The sequence below is a fragment of the Takifugu rubripes genome, unplaced genomic scaffold (genome assembly GCF_901000725.2).
Source record: "Takifugu rubripes unplaced genomic scaffold, fTakRub1.2, whole genome shotgun sequence".
NCBI classification, from domain to species: Eukaryota; Metazoa; Chordata; class Actinopteri; order Tetraodontiformes; family Tetraodontidae; genus Takifugu; species Takifugu rubripes.
Genome location: NW_021821633.1, coordinates 103574 through 119831, shown reverse-complemented (window position 1 = coordinate 119831; position 16258 = coordinate 103574). Strand labels below are relative to the sequence as shown.

At 47.1% G+C, this 16258-nt stretch overlaps 1 long non-coding RNA gene across 1 annotated transcript; it reads right to left on the bottom strand.

The window, feature by feature from the left end:
• Positions 1-4136: 4136 nt before the first annotated feature.
• On the bottom strand, positions 4137-6473 carry LOC115248345 (uncharacterized). Its single transcript, XR_003887246.1, has 3 exons — positions 6449-6473; positions 4799-4969; positions 4137-4197 (listed from the first exon to the last, which is right to left on the bottom strand). It is a non-coding gene; the product is annotated as an uncharacterized lncRNA (long non-coding RNA).
• Positions 6474-16258: the final 9785 nt, after the last annotated feature.

The following is a 16258-nucleotide window of genomic DNA, read 5'->3' as shown; positions in this document are numbered from 1 at the left end:
TTATTTTAGAACAGCTCATAATTACTCAATATTTTAAATGATTATAGCAAATGGTTTAAAGAAACGTGGATCTTTTTATCTGTCTATCGGCTCTTTGGATATTTTGCATTTCATCCAATTTGTACGATGGTGCGTCAAGTCTTAATTCAGCGATCCGATCGATGACATCAGAGTCTCTGGTTGCATCGATTGCCCTCAGCTTCTGTTCTATCTGCCTGTTTCCCTTCAAATCATTTTCACTGCACCTTTTGTTGCTAGTGATGAAGTTGCCACCTAACGGGTGTGGAAAGGCTCAAACAACTTTGTGGGTCACATAAAGGCTCCAAACGGAACCACCACAAAGACCTAAAACACCCATTTAAACCAACGAGGCCGGCTGGTTTTACGTTGAACAAATGAAGCAAAATAGTCACGAGTCATTAGTTAAAATGTGTTTTTCTGTCGTTAGAATACGATGTATACAAACAAACAAAAGTGATTTAATGACATGACAGTAATTTCATGATAGTCAGTTAACTTGTGGCTCCTATTATTCCTGCCTTATGTTGGTTTGTCTGGATTGACCTTTGAACTTATATCCAGCCAGTGTTGAACATTTCTGGATGAATTGTTGTTGTTTTTAATTTATGGACGCTGCAATGGAGATAAAGAATTGAAGGAATGACCACTGGAGGGGGTATTGCTACCTGACATGATCCACTCGCTTGATTTAAACGCTGATGTCCGGCCCCAAAAATCTTTACTTACACGACCTTCCTGCAGTTCCTCACAGCTGGAATCAGGCGACGTCGTCCCTCATCTGAGGTCTTGTACTGCTCCAGGTTCAGCTCATCCAGAACCTCCTCTGACATCTGCAGCAGGTAGGCCAGAGCTGAACAGTGGATCTCTGACAGTTCCCTCTCTGATTTCTTCCCTGACTTCAGGAACTCTTGGATCTCCTGATGGACTGACTGATCCTTCATCTCCATCAGACAGTGGAAGATGTTGATGCTTCTGTCTGGGGAGATTCCATAACTGTTCTCCTCCTTCAGGTGGTTGAGGACCTCCTGGATGGTTTCTGGGTGGATGTTCCTCTGATCCAACAGTCCACCCAAGATCCTCTGATTGGACTCCAGAGAGAGACCATGAAGGAAGCGAACAAACAAGTCCAGGTGGCCATTTTCACTTTCAAGAGATTTCATTAGTGCTCTCCTGAGGAAGTCATCAAGAGATGTGACTGGTTCAGAATATTCTAGGAACTGACTTATAACCGCTGTGTCTTTCCTGGTGTAACGGTGGAACATGTAGACGGCAGCCAGAAACTCCTGAACGCTCAGATGAACAAAGCAGTAGACTGATTTCTGGAAGATCACACTCTCTCTCTTGAAGATCTCTGTACAAACTCCTGAGTACACCGACACCTCGGAGACGTCCAGTCCACATTGCTCCAGGTCTTCTGAGTAGAACATGATGTTTCCTTTCTCCAGATGTTCAAACGCCAGCCGACCCAACTTCAGAAGGAGTTCTTTCTCAGCCTTAGTCAGTTTCCCTGGTCTCTGCTTTCCTCCATACTTCTGCTTCTTCCTCTTTATCTGAACCCTCAGGAAGTGTGAGTAGAGGTCAGTCAGGGTTTGGGGCAGCTCTCCTCTCTGGTCTCTGGTCATCATGTCCTCCAGAACTATAGCAGTGATCCAGCAGAAAACTGGGATCAGACACATGATGTGGAGGCTCCTGGAGGCCTTGATGTGTGAGATGATTCTCTTGGACAGATCTTCATTACTGAACCTCCTTCTGAAGTACTCCTCCTTCTGGGAGTCATTGAAGCCTCGTACTTCTGTGATCCTGTCAACACACGAGGGAGGAATCTGATAGGCTGCTGCAGGTCTGGAGGTGATCCAGATGAGAGCTGAGGGAAGCAGGTTCCCCTGGATGAGGTTCACCAGGAGCACGCCAACTGACGATACTTGTGTGACATCAGAGATGAGCTGATGGTTGTTGAAACCCAGTGAAAATCTGCTTTCATCCAGGCCATCAAAGATGAACAGAAGTTTCCAGACAGTCAGATCTTCTGCTCTGATCTTCTGTAATGTTGGATGGAAAACATGAAGCAGTGAGAGAAGACTGTGCTGCTGATCTCTGATCAAGTTCAGCTCCCTCCATGAGAGCGGAAGCACCAGACTGATGTCTTGGTTCTCCAAACCTTCTGCCCAGTCCAGACTGAACTTCTGCACTGAGAAGGTTTTTCCAACGCCGGCGACACCGTTGGTCAGAACCACTCTGATGTGTCTCTGTTGCTCAGATAAGACTTTGAAGATGTCCTGGCACTTGATTGGAGTGTCCTGGATGTTCTTCTGGGAGGTTCTCTCAAGCTGTCTCACCTCATGTTGTGTGTCCACCTCCTCACTTTGTCCCTCAGTGATGTAGAGCTCAGTGTAGATCTTGTTCAGCAGGATTCCACTTCCTGCTTCATGAGTTCCTTCAGTCACATGTTCACATCTTCTCTTCAGACTGATCTTATGGCCTTCTATCACCTCCTGCAGTTCACCACCCTCTGAAACAAACAATCTTTTAAATCCTTTTACAATTGTCATCTACAGCAGTAACACAGATGTCCTCAACTGGAAAATATTCTGTCATGTTTGAATGATAGAAGCAACAGTCGGGTCATGACCCATCTCACTGTCAGTTTAAATGTTATGTCTTCTTATGTACACCTATTCTTTTATTTCATTGGGTTTCAATCTAATTTAGTCTATAACAACCATTTCCATGTCTTCCAAGAGTTTGCTTGGACTAAACAGCTGGTAAAAGCTGGGTGATATTTAGAAAAACACATCAAACCTTCTCCAAACACATCATACTCAGCAGACCCATTGTCCTGTAAAGGTCACCTGCCTTCAACTCTTTAACACTTTCCAGAGCTAAATGACTAAATGTTGCTAAATACTGTCTAAGCATTTAGGAAGGTCTGAAGAGGGTCCAGGGGTTCCAGTGGAACCAAACAAGTGCTCTCTGGATCCTCTCTTGCACATTGTAAATACACAAGTTGTTCCTTTATTCCGACCCAAAAGTATCTTATAAATACAAATGTAGGAGCTTACGTGAGACGCTGTTGTTCAGGTCGGCGGTCTGCAGTTCAGTTCTCCGTTTCTTTTCACCCTTGGGACAGGAGGAATCTCCAATGGAAGCAGACCGTTTCTGATAGCTGTCAAAAATGGGAATAGTGGTTATACATGTCTACTGGGCGTTAGCAACGCCTAAGAAAGGCTGCGTTCACTTCTACTTTCAGTTTGCTCTGACAGTTGAAGATTGAATGAACACTGAGCAAAAAATATAAAGTTATTTACGTTCTAACAAGCTCGTTTAGTTGGAGAAAAGTGTATTTGATCTAAGTGTTTAGTGGCTTTTCCTCATTGTGAATTTATGTTAAAAATAAAAGTGCCAAATCAGGAATATAAACTCATAGAATAGAACAAAAGTTCTCCATTTATGCTCCAAATACAGTCGTCTGGTCTCTGAAACTGATCATTAAATAGCACAGAGGTCACGCGTATTCAAAAGCTTATTTCAACCATTTAGAAATGACTGATATTGTTGTCTATGGGTTTATTAGAACCAGGAGCCTTATAAATAGACTTTTTAATGAATTTTCATGACATGTGGTGGAACAGTGTGGCAGAACAAGCTGCACAGACCTGCCATGTCTTACCCATCCGTATCTAAATGGAGAGCTGGAGCACTCTGCAATGGTGGATATTGTTGGGAAACTTTAAAATATATGCCTAGGAATTTTAGTGAGATGATGTTAACCCATGTAGGAGAAATGACCAGTTAAAAACAGAAGCAATTTTCAGTTTTAAAAGATTTACCACACTAAAATTAACATGGGAGTTAATGGGAGCAAACGCCTGACATGTTGGTGCACCGTTTCATTAATTTAATTTTTCACGATAGTAGAGGCTAATACCTACAAAATGATGTTTTGTATGGTTGTGAAATGTTCTAAGGCAGAGTTATGTGGTTCAGAAAACCTTACTTTAAAGGTGAGCCTTGAGGTCCGATACCAAAGTTTAAAGGGTGCCACACAAACACATCATCACGCTTTAGTTTTCTTACATTTCCTCTGAACTTCTGAAGGTTATTATTTCACGTTTGGACCGGTCACTCTTCAGGGACACACGGCTGGGCACTGTGGACTCTGCTCTGTCCTCGTCCATCCTGAGGAAACATCAGAAATAGTGATGAGACTGTGATGAAGGTAAATAATCTGTAGAGGTTGTAGTTAAATAATCCCAATTCACTGCATTTTTATCAAACAGGAACATTTCTAATCCATTCTGGATAACAACTGAATCAATAAATCAGTGATGTCTCTGTATCATTTTCATGTTTTCAGAGTTTAAGCTGCTTTTTTTAACTGTTCCCTGCAGTGAGAAAAGAACTGGCACCTTTTCCAGCCCCTCATCCTGCAGCACTGAATGTGCTCTAAAGTTCTTTCCAGAGCAAACGTCTCTGCACTTGCAGCAACATGTTGTAGTCATGGATCCGTGAGGAGAACCGGATACAGGAAACGCCCCCACTTTGATCCCAAAACCCAACTGGTGGCCAACGGTGGTCCGGCAATGACGGGGACGCTGGTCCATCGGCCCGACAACACTGGTTTTCCACAGGCCAACATGGTGAAAGGACTGTGCACCGTTTCATTTTAAAGAGCTGATGAATTTCATTTTTCACGATAGTGGAGGCTAATACCCACAAAATGATGTTTTGTGTGGTTGTGAAATGTTCTAAGGCAGAGTTGTGGTTCAGAAAACCTTACTTTAAAGGTGAGCCTCGAGGTCCAATACCGAAGTTCCTCTCAGGTTCCTCTTTGGACCAGTCGCTCTTCAGGGACACACAGCTGGGCACTGTGGACTCTGCTCTCTCTTCCTCTTCCATCACACATTCGCTCAGTTTTAAATGTGAGTCTAAACGGTTAAGCAGGAACAGTCTGCTGACACAGAAAAGAAGATTAAAGAACATGATTCTCAGTATGAAGACAAGCAGAGGTCTGTCCAATGACGTATTGTCGGCTCATTCACATCCAAATCTATTAAATGATGTCACCCTGTACATCATACAGGCCACATATATATTGGAAAAAAGTTTTGGGACATCTTAAAAGTTTACACCATGTTAAACATAAAATAGTTGTGGAAAAAATGTTTCTCCTGGGTGTTTCAGAAGGTGCGGTGGCATCAGACGGACGCACACAAATACAAATGAAATCATTTTTTATCTGGTTATGGTTTACAAGAAAACCTAAATTCTTTCAAGATGTCAGTTCTCAACATTAAATTCAACAAATAAGATGAGAATGCATTCAAAACTAAACAGAAATACGTCATCACATCATCAAAGTGGGTCAAATGCAGCATCATCTTCTGTCATCTCAGACAGGATTCCAAGAAGAGGATCTTCATTTTCAACAACGCACCTTGACATCTCATCATGGCTCGTCTGTCAGATTACAAGCAGCTTTTTTGATCAGGCGCATCATGTTTCTCACCAACACATGATGGTGCTGGAAAAAACATCTGTAGCCTGACCTAGAGGTCAAAACTCTGCATGGCGTGCACAGCTACTAGTTGCAGCTGCTGGTTGTGGCGGAGGAGATCCCAAACATATCTAGCAAGCTTGTTTTGGAGCAGAGCTTGTCCACCACCTCTGACCCCACTCATCACAGAAGTCCCACCATATCCATGGCCAGGTGTGTTGGCAGCATTGGAGCCAGCCTCAGGAAAAAGGTGTGTCAATATCTCAGAAGTGATGATCAAGTTGCCACGACCCAACAGAAGTCAAGCAACCCAACATGCTGAATAGAATAGATGACACACAGCAAAGGGCAAAAACACCCAATTCTGCTCAGACTAATCTGATCTGACCACATGTACAGGACCAAAAATATCAAAACACCATGGGTTTAGGTTTCCTTTCGTTTTCTTGACTGCTTCATTCAAAACAGAACACATTTCATAAATCCATAATAACAAATTCATATTCCACAAAGACCCAGTTGTTAAAACAATAAAATGGAATGCCTTGATCTCTCCCTCTTTACATACTCTCCTTTTTTAAATAAAGGATTGATTGTCCCCCTGGTGGAGGGACAAAGAGAGGAGGCTAAAACTGTCGCGTTTGTGTCCCTCTTTCCGTGGATTTTTCCACTAACTGCAAATAATATTGTGACTTATTGTGAGTATTAAAATGTGCTTCCTCAGCCTCTAAAATGTTGGCTCAGGGTTAGCGGAAAACGCAGTTAGAGGAAACACGCTACAAAGTTTGATCATCCGTCACAACATTCCCGTCGACCAGCCGCAATGTGCGTCCGAAACACGCGCACGCTCATTGCGCACACGCAGCTTATTAAGCCGCATCTCGCAGCGGAACATTGATTCGAGACGACAGCAGTGAAAGAACCAAATGCTACCTGATTATTAGAGGTTTTCCATCAGGGCTCGGTCACTCAGGATGGAGCCCGAAGTTGAGAACTTTCACTTTCGCTTCTTCTTCCTCTACACGTCACGTGTTCGTGGTTGGATCGCGTCATATCCGGCACAAGCGCCTCTTCAGAACAATTTGGTCCACGTTTGAACTGAAATACTGGGAAACAACTGGAGTTCGGCTGACAGATGTTCGTTTTTGGGTGCGGAATCAAACTGTGTCAACTTTTTGATCTATATGTGGCAGGGCGTGGCCTGCCCTCCGAACAGGTGCCCTATGGAGGTAGTGCCTTAATTGGTGGGTGGGGAGAACAGGTTTATATAAGGCACTGCCTCCAGCTGGCTTTAGTTGTTTCCCCCCTTCGACGCTACGGCGGGGTTGCAGCTGATCTGGGCGGTTCGACCAACAAACTGTTTCACAGCGCGAGCTGTCTGGCAGCGCCAAGAAGGTCGGTGCTTCCTCCCGCCATCCTTCCGCCTAGAACGCTTTGCCGTGAGGGCGCGCGCGCTAGTTGCACTGGGCAGGTAAGGCGCAGCGATGCGCGTCACTGACTCCCCCACTCGGTTGATAAATGTTAATGGGGCTGTTCTTGCTGCAGTTGGCTGCCGCCTGGCGTCGGTGGGTCGCGTTGCCCCAGCGGGAACCCTTCACGGAGTGGTGGCGCCACCAAACACAGTCGGCACGGACTACCTCGCGTACTGGACCCACGGCTGCTTTGGCTCGGTCCTTTGGTTCGGGATTCTCTCCTGTTCTCTCTCCCTCTCCCCTCGCTCCCCTGGGCTCGGAGAAACGGCGCTGAGACGTGGTGGTGCCGCCGAGGCGACCACGGAGCTTTTGCCTAAATTTTAGACTCTTGACAGTGTGTAAATTGTATCAATTTATATTTACCTTTTTAGTGTTTGTTGCTTTTCGTTTCTTGGTTGACGTTGGGTTCTTTTAGACGACCTGGTCACCATTTATTTGCCTGTCTGTGTGAAGTCTGTGTGAAGTCTGTGTGAAGTCTGTGTGAAGTCTGTGTGAAGTCTGTGTGAAGTCTGTGTGAAGTCTGTGTGAAGTCTGTGTGAAGTCTGTGTGAAGTCTGTGTGAAGTCTGTGTGAGGTGTGTGTGTGCGCTCGTCGCGTCTGATCGTTTATCATTGTAAATGTAATTGTTCTCTTTTCTTTGGACAGGTGCTGCGGGCCACGGCGGGGACCCAACCCCTGGTGGAGGGCGTTTTCATCACCCCCCTCGTGTGTAGTTTTGTTTGCAGTAGCACGGGTGTTGTTAGTTTGTTTATCTCCCCTGATTGAGTTTTACCTGCCGGTGGGGCCCCAGCCCTGTCCACCCCTTTTGTTTGACTTTGTACAGCCGAGTTATTTTTTTGTTGAGTTGGATTTAATAAAATTGTAGTGCATAACCCTCAATCCTGTCTCTGCCTCTGGAACAGAACCTTATCTGCGCGTGCCTGTTCTCCGGTTAATTCCTGGGGTGAAACTCCCCAGGTGGCGTTGTCGTTAACGTTCCACCTCTCCCCACCCCGCCACATATAGGATCCCCTCTGGTTCAAAGTGTCCCTATAGGATATTGACAGTTCTGACCTTTTGGGGGCTGCACACACCTCTTAATGGTGACGGCACCAACGGAGCTGATCCAGTTGTCATCAGCTGGCCAGTCTGACTCCAGCTCATTAGGGGAAATTTGCTGATCTGGAGGAGAAGCTTTCAAAACTTGACGGGCTGGGGGGGAAATGACTGTAATTTTGGAATCAGCGTGCCAATTTTATTTTTAATCAGAATAATTTAGAATAATTTCAACAGGATATTTTCAAATTGTTCCCCAGTGGAGCTGCCAACTGAATATGGTGACCTGCTCCTACACACAGAAATCCGATGTCTCAGCAGGGGACGGATTTTGCTTCCTTTTTTGTCCCTTTTGAGTGAAATAAGAGTTCATGCAGTCCAGAGGGGAAGACGCCGCGCTGCTGGAGGACACTGGCTGGACACTGGACCTTGCATTTTTAACGGACATTACTGGGAAACGGAAGAGTTTGAACTGGGAGCTGCAAGGCAAAGGTGAGACTGTTGCTGAGAGGATCAGTGCTGTAAATGCATCTAAAGCCAAGATGAACATTTTCTCTGTGCATTTCCAGACAAAAGGTGCTGCACTTCCCCTCTGTGCAGATGGTGCTGAGAGACAACGCTTCTGCATGTGAGGCTTTGGACTAAAGCGCAGAAAAGTGCTCTCAGCTCATAAAAAGACTTGGGCAAGAGGTTGAGAACAGGTTTTGGGACCTGGATCAGCTTGAGCCATGTGTGTCCTTCATTTCTAACCCTTTCATGAACGTGGACATATCCTGCATTGCTCAGCAGTTCAGTGCAACCTTCAGCCTGGATGCTGCACAGATGCTAATTGAAATTGGAACATTGTGAAATGAGCTGCAGCTCAAAGCCTCTCAGGCTGCACCAAACTTTTGGTGCCTTGTTGACACAGAAAAGTACAGTGGTGTATGTACAGCAGCTATGGAGGTTGCAAGCCTTTTTGGTTCGACCTCTCTTTGTGAATCAGCCTTTTCTGACAGGAACTTCATCAAGAACCAACACAGAAGACGCCTCCCTGATGCACATCTGCCAGACTCACTCAGAGCTGCACTGTCAAGTTCCCCACCAGAGGACAACACACTGGTAACCGCAGCAACGCCAGGCTTCCCCCCAACGGACAAAGAAACGGACACCAGATTTGGTGTCTCCTTCAGAATTTGTTAAATGTGTTTGTAAAATGGAACAATTGTTCATGTTAAAATGTTCATGTGAAAAAATCTGCAGACTGAAGTGTGAAGTTCAAAACGTAATCAGATTTATTTTAAAATCTGAAAGTTTATTTTTGTATTTTACGTGATTTATTATTTGTACAAATGTGGTGCAAAGTAATTCATGATTTGTTAAAAACTGTCAGTGGCTGGTAAAAATGGGACATTGTGATTTCCTAGGACTGTTGGAGAAGTGATCATTTTAAAATGGTTTGAACATTTATTTACATTTGAAAAACACTTGCACTAAGACAAAATCTAGAAATAAAGTGTTGCATATTGATATTCATCTGTTCCCGATCTTGTTAAATCATTGTTGATATTGATTGTGAGAAATCATTAACATGATCAGTGTCTTTGCAGAGATGAATATCATTAACTATTAATAATGACATTTAGTTAAAGGTAAATTGAGCAAATTGGCTATTTCAGAAGTGTGTATCAAACTGGTGGCCCTTCACATGATTCAGTACCCAGGAAGTAGCTCTCCGTCTCAGAAAGGTTGGTGACCCCTGTGCTACAGAGTCAAGTTTAGAGGAGAAATATGCTATTGGCTTCATTTTAGCTCCACTGTTGAGCTCAGACTGAGGTCATCAAATGTCCTGTGCCATCAACCATCTGAACCAAAGGTTTGCTGTAATCTGGCAAAGCTAAAGCTGTGCTCCACACCAAGGCTTGCTTCATGTCACAGAAGGCCGTTTCTGCATTTTCAGTCCAGTTTAGTGGAGAAGTCATTTTTCAGTTTTCATACATCAGTCTTTGCAACGGTGCTGTAATTTCAGCATAATTTGGCCCCCAGTTGCAACAATAATTAGTCCTAAAAAGGACATCATTTGCTTTGTAGTCTGGTTTCGGAGCTTGCAGAATAGCTGTTTTATGGCCCTCTATGATAGTGGGATGGACACCGTCTCTCCTAATCAGACCAGGTTTCCCCCAAAAGTGCTCCAACTGTCTACAAAGGCCACCTGGTTATCGGGGCACCACCGTGACAGCCAGCGACGGAGCGACGACATGCGGCTAAACATCTCATCGCTGGCCAGGTTGGGGAGGGGACCAGAGAATGCTCCGGAGTCCCACATCGTTTTTGCGCAGTTGCACACCGACTCCAAGTTACCGTATTTTCCGGACTATAAGCCGCTACTTTTTCCCTAAACTTTAAACACTGCGGCTTATTCTATGGTGCGGCTTATTCATGGATTTTTCTTCCACCGCTAGGGGCGCTCTAATCGGAACTAGAATCAAAACTAAGAAAAATCAATGCAAAGAAGAAAACGCTACTTTTTCTTTAGCAGATAGAACACGGACGACAAATTACCAACTGTTAATTGTTTTCAAATCCTCGCCCCTTCATCATGGAACCCACACGAAGAAGTTCGTATGATGCAGGTTTTAAGTTGAAGGCCATTGATCTAGCTAGCCAGGAAGGAAACCGCGCTGCTGCACGCAAGCTTAGCGTTAATGAATGTATGGTGAGACGTTGGAGGCGGCAGCGGGAGGAGCTAATGCAATGCCCAAAGTCGAAAAAAGCTTTCAGGGGACATAAAAGCAGGTGGGCTGAACTTGAAAATGTCCTGGAGGACTGGGTGAACACACAGCGAGCAGGTGGCCGAGGTGTTTCCACTCGACTTAAAGCCAAAGCAATTGCCCGCGAAATGAATATTGAAGATTTCAAAGCGGGGCCGTCATGGTGTTTCAGATTGATGAAACGTAAAAACCTGTCCATCAGGACACGGACCACTCTCTGTCAGGAACTCCCCCCTGACTATCAGGAAAAAATTAAAAACTTCCACAAATTCGTTGAAACAGAGATCCAAGAACACTCCATCGGACCAGACGACATAATAAATATGGACGAAGCACCTTTGACGTTTGCTCTGCCTCTGACCAGGACTGTTAACAAGACAGGCGCATCATCCGTGTTGTTGAAAACAACAGGCCACCAGAGAACGCACTTCACCTGCGTTCGGGCATGCACGGCATCCGGACAACAACTTCCACCACTGGGGATTTTTAGTGGCATAGTGGTCAGAGTTAATACCAAAGGGGGGATGATGGAAGGCCTGATGAAGGAATGGTTAACAGAGTGCTACAGCAAGCGCGCAGGAGGAGTTTCTCACCGGAAAAAAGCACTGCTTGTTTTGGATAGCATGAGGGCCCACATCACAGATTCTGTGGAAGCAGCGATCACGAAAACAAACTCTATTCCAGCTGTGATTCCTGGAGGTGCAACTGCACTCCGGGTTGAGTGGGAGACTTGGATGACAAGTGGTGAGAAATCATTCCCAAAACCGGCCGCATGCGAAAAGCATCCTTTTCTGATGTCTGTCAGTGGATCCTAACAGCGTAGAGTGCTGTGACAGAATCCACGATCACCAACGGGTTCCAAAGGCTGGACTGCTACGCGAAGAGAGCGGCGCACCTTCAGAGCCAACTTCACCGGAGGATGATACGGAGAGCGAGACTGATGGAGACAGATGTGACGAAGCTTCTGGGGTTGTTCAACTCCGACACTGAAGAAGACGACTTCATGGGTTTCAGCCAAGAGGATGAAAGTGACTTGTGATTTCAAACACAGGAGAAATGAAGAGAAATACAGGTTATTTTCTCTTGGTTCTGTTCCGTTTTAATCAACAAAGTTGCTGCCGTGTTAAAAGGCACTGTTAGGAAAGAATCTGTTCAGGTACTTACATGTACATTTACAGTTCAAAATCGTTCTGTACATGCAGTAAATATCTCATTTTTCAACATAAATATCTGCGGCTCATAACCCGGTGCGGCTGGGGTTGTTCAACTCCGACACAGAGCAGCACAGAGCCGCACAGAGCAGCACAGAGCAGCACAGAGCCTCACAGAGCAGCACAGAGCCTCACAGAGCAGCACAGAGCAGCACAGAGCAGCACAGAGCAGCACAGAGCAGCACAGAGCCTCACAGAGCAGCACAGAGCAGCACAGAGCCTCACAGAGCAGCACAGAGCAGCAGAGCCTCACAGAGCAGCACAGAGCAGCACAGAGCCTCACAGAGCAGCACAGAGCAGCACAGAGCAGCACAGAGCCGCACAGAGCAGCACAGAGCAGCAGAGCCTCACAGAGCAGCACAGAGCAGCACAGAGCAGCACAGAGCCTCACAGAGCAGCACAGAGCAGCACAGAGCAGCACAGAGCCTCACAGAGCAGCACAGAGCCTCACAGAGCAGCACAGAGCAGCAGAGCCTCACAGAGCAGCACAGAGCAGCACAGAGCAGCACAGAGCCTCACAGAGCAGCACAGAGCAGCACAGAGCAGCACAGAGCAGCACAGAGCCGCACAGAGCAGCACAGAGCAGCAGAGCCTCACAGAGCAGCACAGAGCAGCACAGAGCAGCACAGAGCAGCACAGAGCCTCACAGAGCAGCACAGAGCAGCACAGAGCAGCACAGAGCAGCACAGAGCAGCACAGAGCAGCACAGAGCAGCACAGAGAGATATGAAGTGCAGTGAACAAACCCTCAAGAGACCATGAAAAAATACTTAACAGTGATGAAAAGAAAGGCGGAGAGAGACGGAGATAATGAGACAAACGAAAGTCTCCCGAAAGCTCAGACGAGGAAATCTGACGAAGCCTTTATAGCGCTTGGCTTCACTGCGACTACGGTGGGAGACGAGGAAAGACCGGTGTGTTTACCGTGTCTAAAAATGGTGGCATTTTTTATTTTTCTATCTATCTATTCAGTAACTGAACAGAACGGTTTGACTTAAATAAAATAATTCAAGTGAACTCATTTAGTCCTTATCTTTCAGGATCTTAGTCCCGGATGACTTCCTGTCACCATTGGATGAGGACCTGGGCAGCGACCACGTCCCTTCATCATCTACAGCAGCGCTGCTCATTACATCAATCGCCATCTACCGCTCGATCGCGGCGTGACATTAAAAATATCAGCCTATCATTCATCCCCTCACTTGATTGACATACAGGGCAGCCAGTCAGATGACAACTGAACTTTGACCTTTAGGTCACCGCTCATGCGCAAACAACGGCGCTAAGCTATTCAGCCCATTACCTCTGATTTTAAGCCACCGCTAAAGCTTCTGGTCATCAAAATGACTGAGGGAGCGGGACCAAGTAAGAAGACAAAAACAGATCACTTTCATATGGGCCAGTGCAAACACCTACTTTCTACCTGAAGATGATGAAGTCCAAAAAGCGTTGCACGGTGACTGATGAACATCTGGAAGGGTGCTTGAGGCTGTCAGCAGCTACGCTCCCTGTGCCTCCCTGGCTGCTTCAGTTCAGTGCAAGTCATTAAAGGAAACTCAGGCCATTACAAGATGATGTTAATAGTGAATTATTATGTGTGTTTAGCAATATTGGCTCATTCGGTGATGCGAGGTACATCAACATAAATTGGACATACAAAGAATCCTCAATACATTTGGAAATAATGAGATGTTTTGCATTTTTGTGGTGGGTAGGTCACTTTGACTTGGTCCTTTTGTAAGTAGCTCGCATGCTGAAAACATGTGAGCCCCCCTGGTCTACAGTGTGCACAGACATGCGTAGGTCCATGTGGAATTCCTTCCCCAAACTGAGATGTTGCTGCTCGTGCGATGGAGCTTACAGGAACACTGGCGACGTTCACAGGAATGCTGAAATTCCTCTGTTTCCTTTTTAGAGTTGGCTCGTTTGTACTGGACACACTGATGAATATCTTTGTCTAAAATCAGGATCATCCCAATATTTGGTTTGACTTTATACTCCTGGTCATGAGCATATTGAGATTTCAGATATGCTTGAAGCTTTTGCCTGTGTTCTACAGCCGATGCAGATTTCGATCTGAGATTAGATTTGATGTTTTGTCTGTACAGTGGGACCTCTACTTACCAAATTAATTGGTTCCGGAAGTTGTTTCAATGTAATTGCCCTAATCCGTTCCAAGCCCCCAAAAATTCGGACATAATATTTTTTAGAAATCATAAAAATGCATCAAAACATGTAACAAATACATGTTAGAATTCGATTTTTGGATGGTGGGAGCAGGAGGGTTGGGCAGGAATTTGAGGCTGTGGAGGCGTCTGGACTTTCTGAATCAGACAGAATAGAGAACTGTCAAAGTTGTAGGAAACAAGAATCCAAAATTTTAATGGAGTTGGAGCAGAATACGTATGTCACCTTGGATGGAGGAGAGCGTGTTGGGGAAAACGGGTCATCACTCACCCCTCCCTGGGCTGCCACCTGGGAGCTCCGTTGTCTGGGGCTATATGCCCCTGGTAGGGCCACCCATGGCAAACAGGTCCTAGGTGAGGGACCAGACAAAGCGTAGCCCAGGACCCCCTAATGATGCTGAACAACATTGGTGCCAAGTTTCTCTTGCCCGGATGCGGGTCACCGGGGCCCCCTCCTGGAGCCAGGCCTGGGGGTGGGGCACGTTGGCGAGCGCCTGGTGGCCGGACCTCTGCCCATGGAGTCCAGCCGGGCGCAGCCCGAAGAGGCAACATGGGACCCCCTTCCCGTGGGCTCACCACCTGCAGGAGGGGCCAGGGGGGGTCGGGTGCATTATGTTTTGGGTAGCAGCCGGAGGCAGGGACCTTGGCGGTCTGATTCCCGGCTGCACAAACTGGCTCTAGGGACATGGAATGTCACCTCTCTGGTGGGAAAGGAGCCTGAGTTGGTGCGCGAGGTTGAGAAGTTCCGACTAGATATAGTTGGCCTCACCTCGACGCACGGCAAGGGCTCTGGAACCAGTCTTCTTGAGAGGGGTTGGATTCTCTACCACTCTGGAGTTGCCGATGGTGAGAGGCGACGAGCAGGGGTGGCAATTCTGGTTGCTCCCCAGCTCAGTGCCTGTGTATTGGAGTTTACCCCGGTGGATGAGAGGGTAGCCTCCCTTCGCCTTCGGGTGGGGGGACGGATCCTGACTGTTGTTTGTGCCTATGGTCCAAACAGCAGTTCAGTGTATCCACCCTTTTTGGAGTCCTTAGAGGGAGTGCTGGAGAGTGCCCCTTCTGGGGGCTCCCTCGTCCTCCTGGGTGACTTCAATGCTCACGTTGGCAATGACAGTGTGTCCTGGAGAGGTGTGATTGGGAAGAACGGCCCCCCTGATCTGAACCCGAGTGGTGTTTTGTTATTGGACTTCTGTGCTCGTCTCAGATTGTCCATAACGAACACCTTGTTCAGACATAAAGGCGTCCACATGTGCACTTGGCACCAGGACGCCTTAGGCCGCAGATCGATGATCGACTTTGTGGTTGTGTCATCGGATTTGCGGCCGCATGTTCTGGACACTCGGGTGAAGAGAGGGGCAGAGCTGTCAACTGATCACCACCTGGTGGTGAGTTGGCTCCGATGGTGGGGAAGGATGCCGGACAGACCTGGCAGGCCCAAACGTGTTGTGAGGGTCTGCTGGGAACGCCTGGCAGAGTCCCCTGTCAGAAGGAGCTTCAACTCACGCCTCCGGGAGAGCTTTGACCATGTCCCGGGGGAGGCGGGGGACATTGAGTCCGAGTGGACCGTGTTCCGTGCCTCCATTGTTGAGGCAGCTGACCGGTGCTGTGGCCGCAAGGTGGTTGGTCCCTGTCGTGGCGGCAATGCCCGAACCCGCTGGTGGACACCAGCGGTGAGGGATGCCGTCAAGCTGAAGAAGGAGTCGTATCGGGCCTTACTGGCCTGTGGGACTCCTGGGGCAGCAGATGGGTACCGGCGCACCAAGCGGAGTGCAGCTACGGCGGTTGCCGAGGCAAAGACTCGGGCATGGGAAGAGTTCGGTGAGGCCATGGAGAACGACTTTCGGACGGCCTCGAAAAGGTTCTGGACCACCATCAGGCGTCTGAGGAGGGGGAAGCAGTGCACTGTCAACACTGTGTATAGTGGTGATGGTGTGCTGCTGACCTCAACTCGGGATGTTGTGGACCGGTGGAAGGAATACTTCGAGGACCTCCTCAATCCCACCAACACGCCTTCCAGTGAGGAAGTAGGGCCTGGGGACCTGGAGATGGGCTCTCGTATCTCCGGGGCTGAAGTTGCCGAGGTAGTTAAAA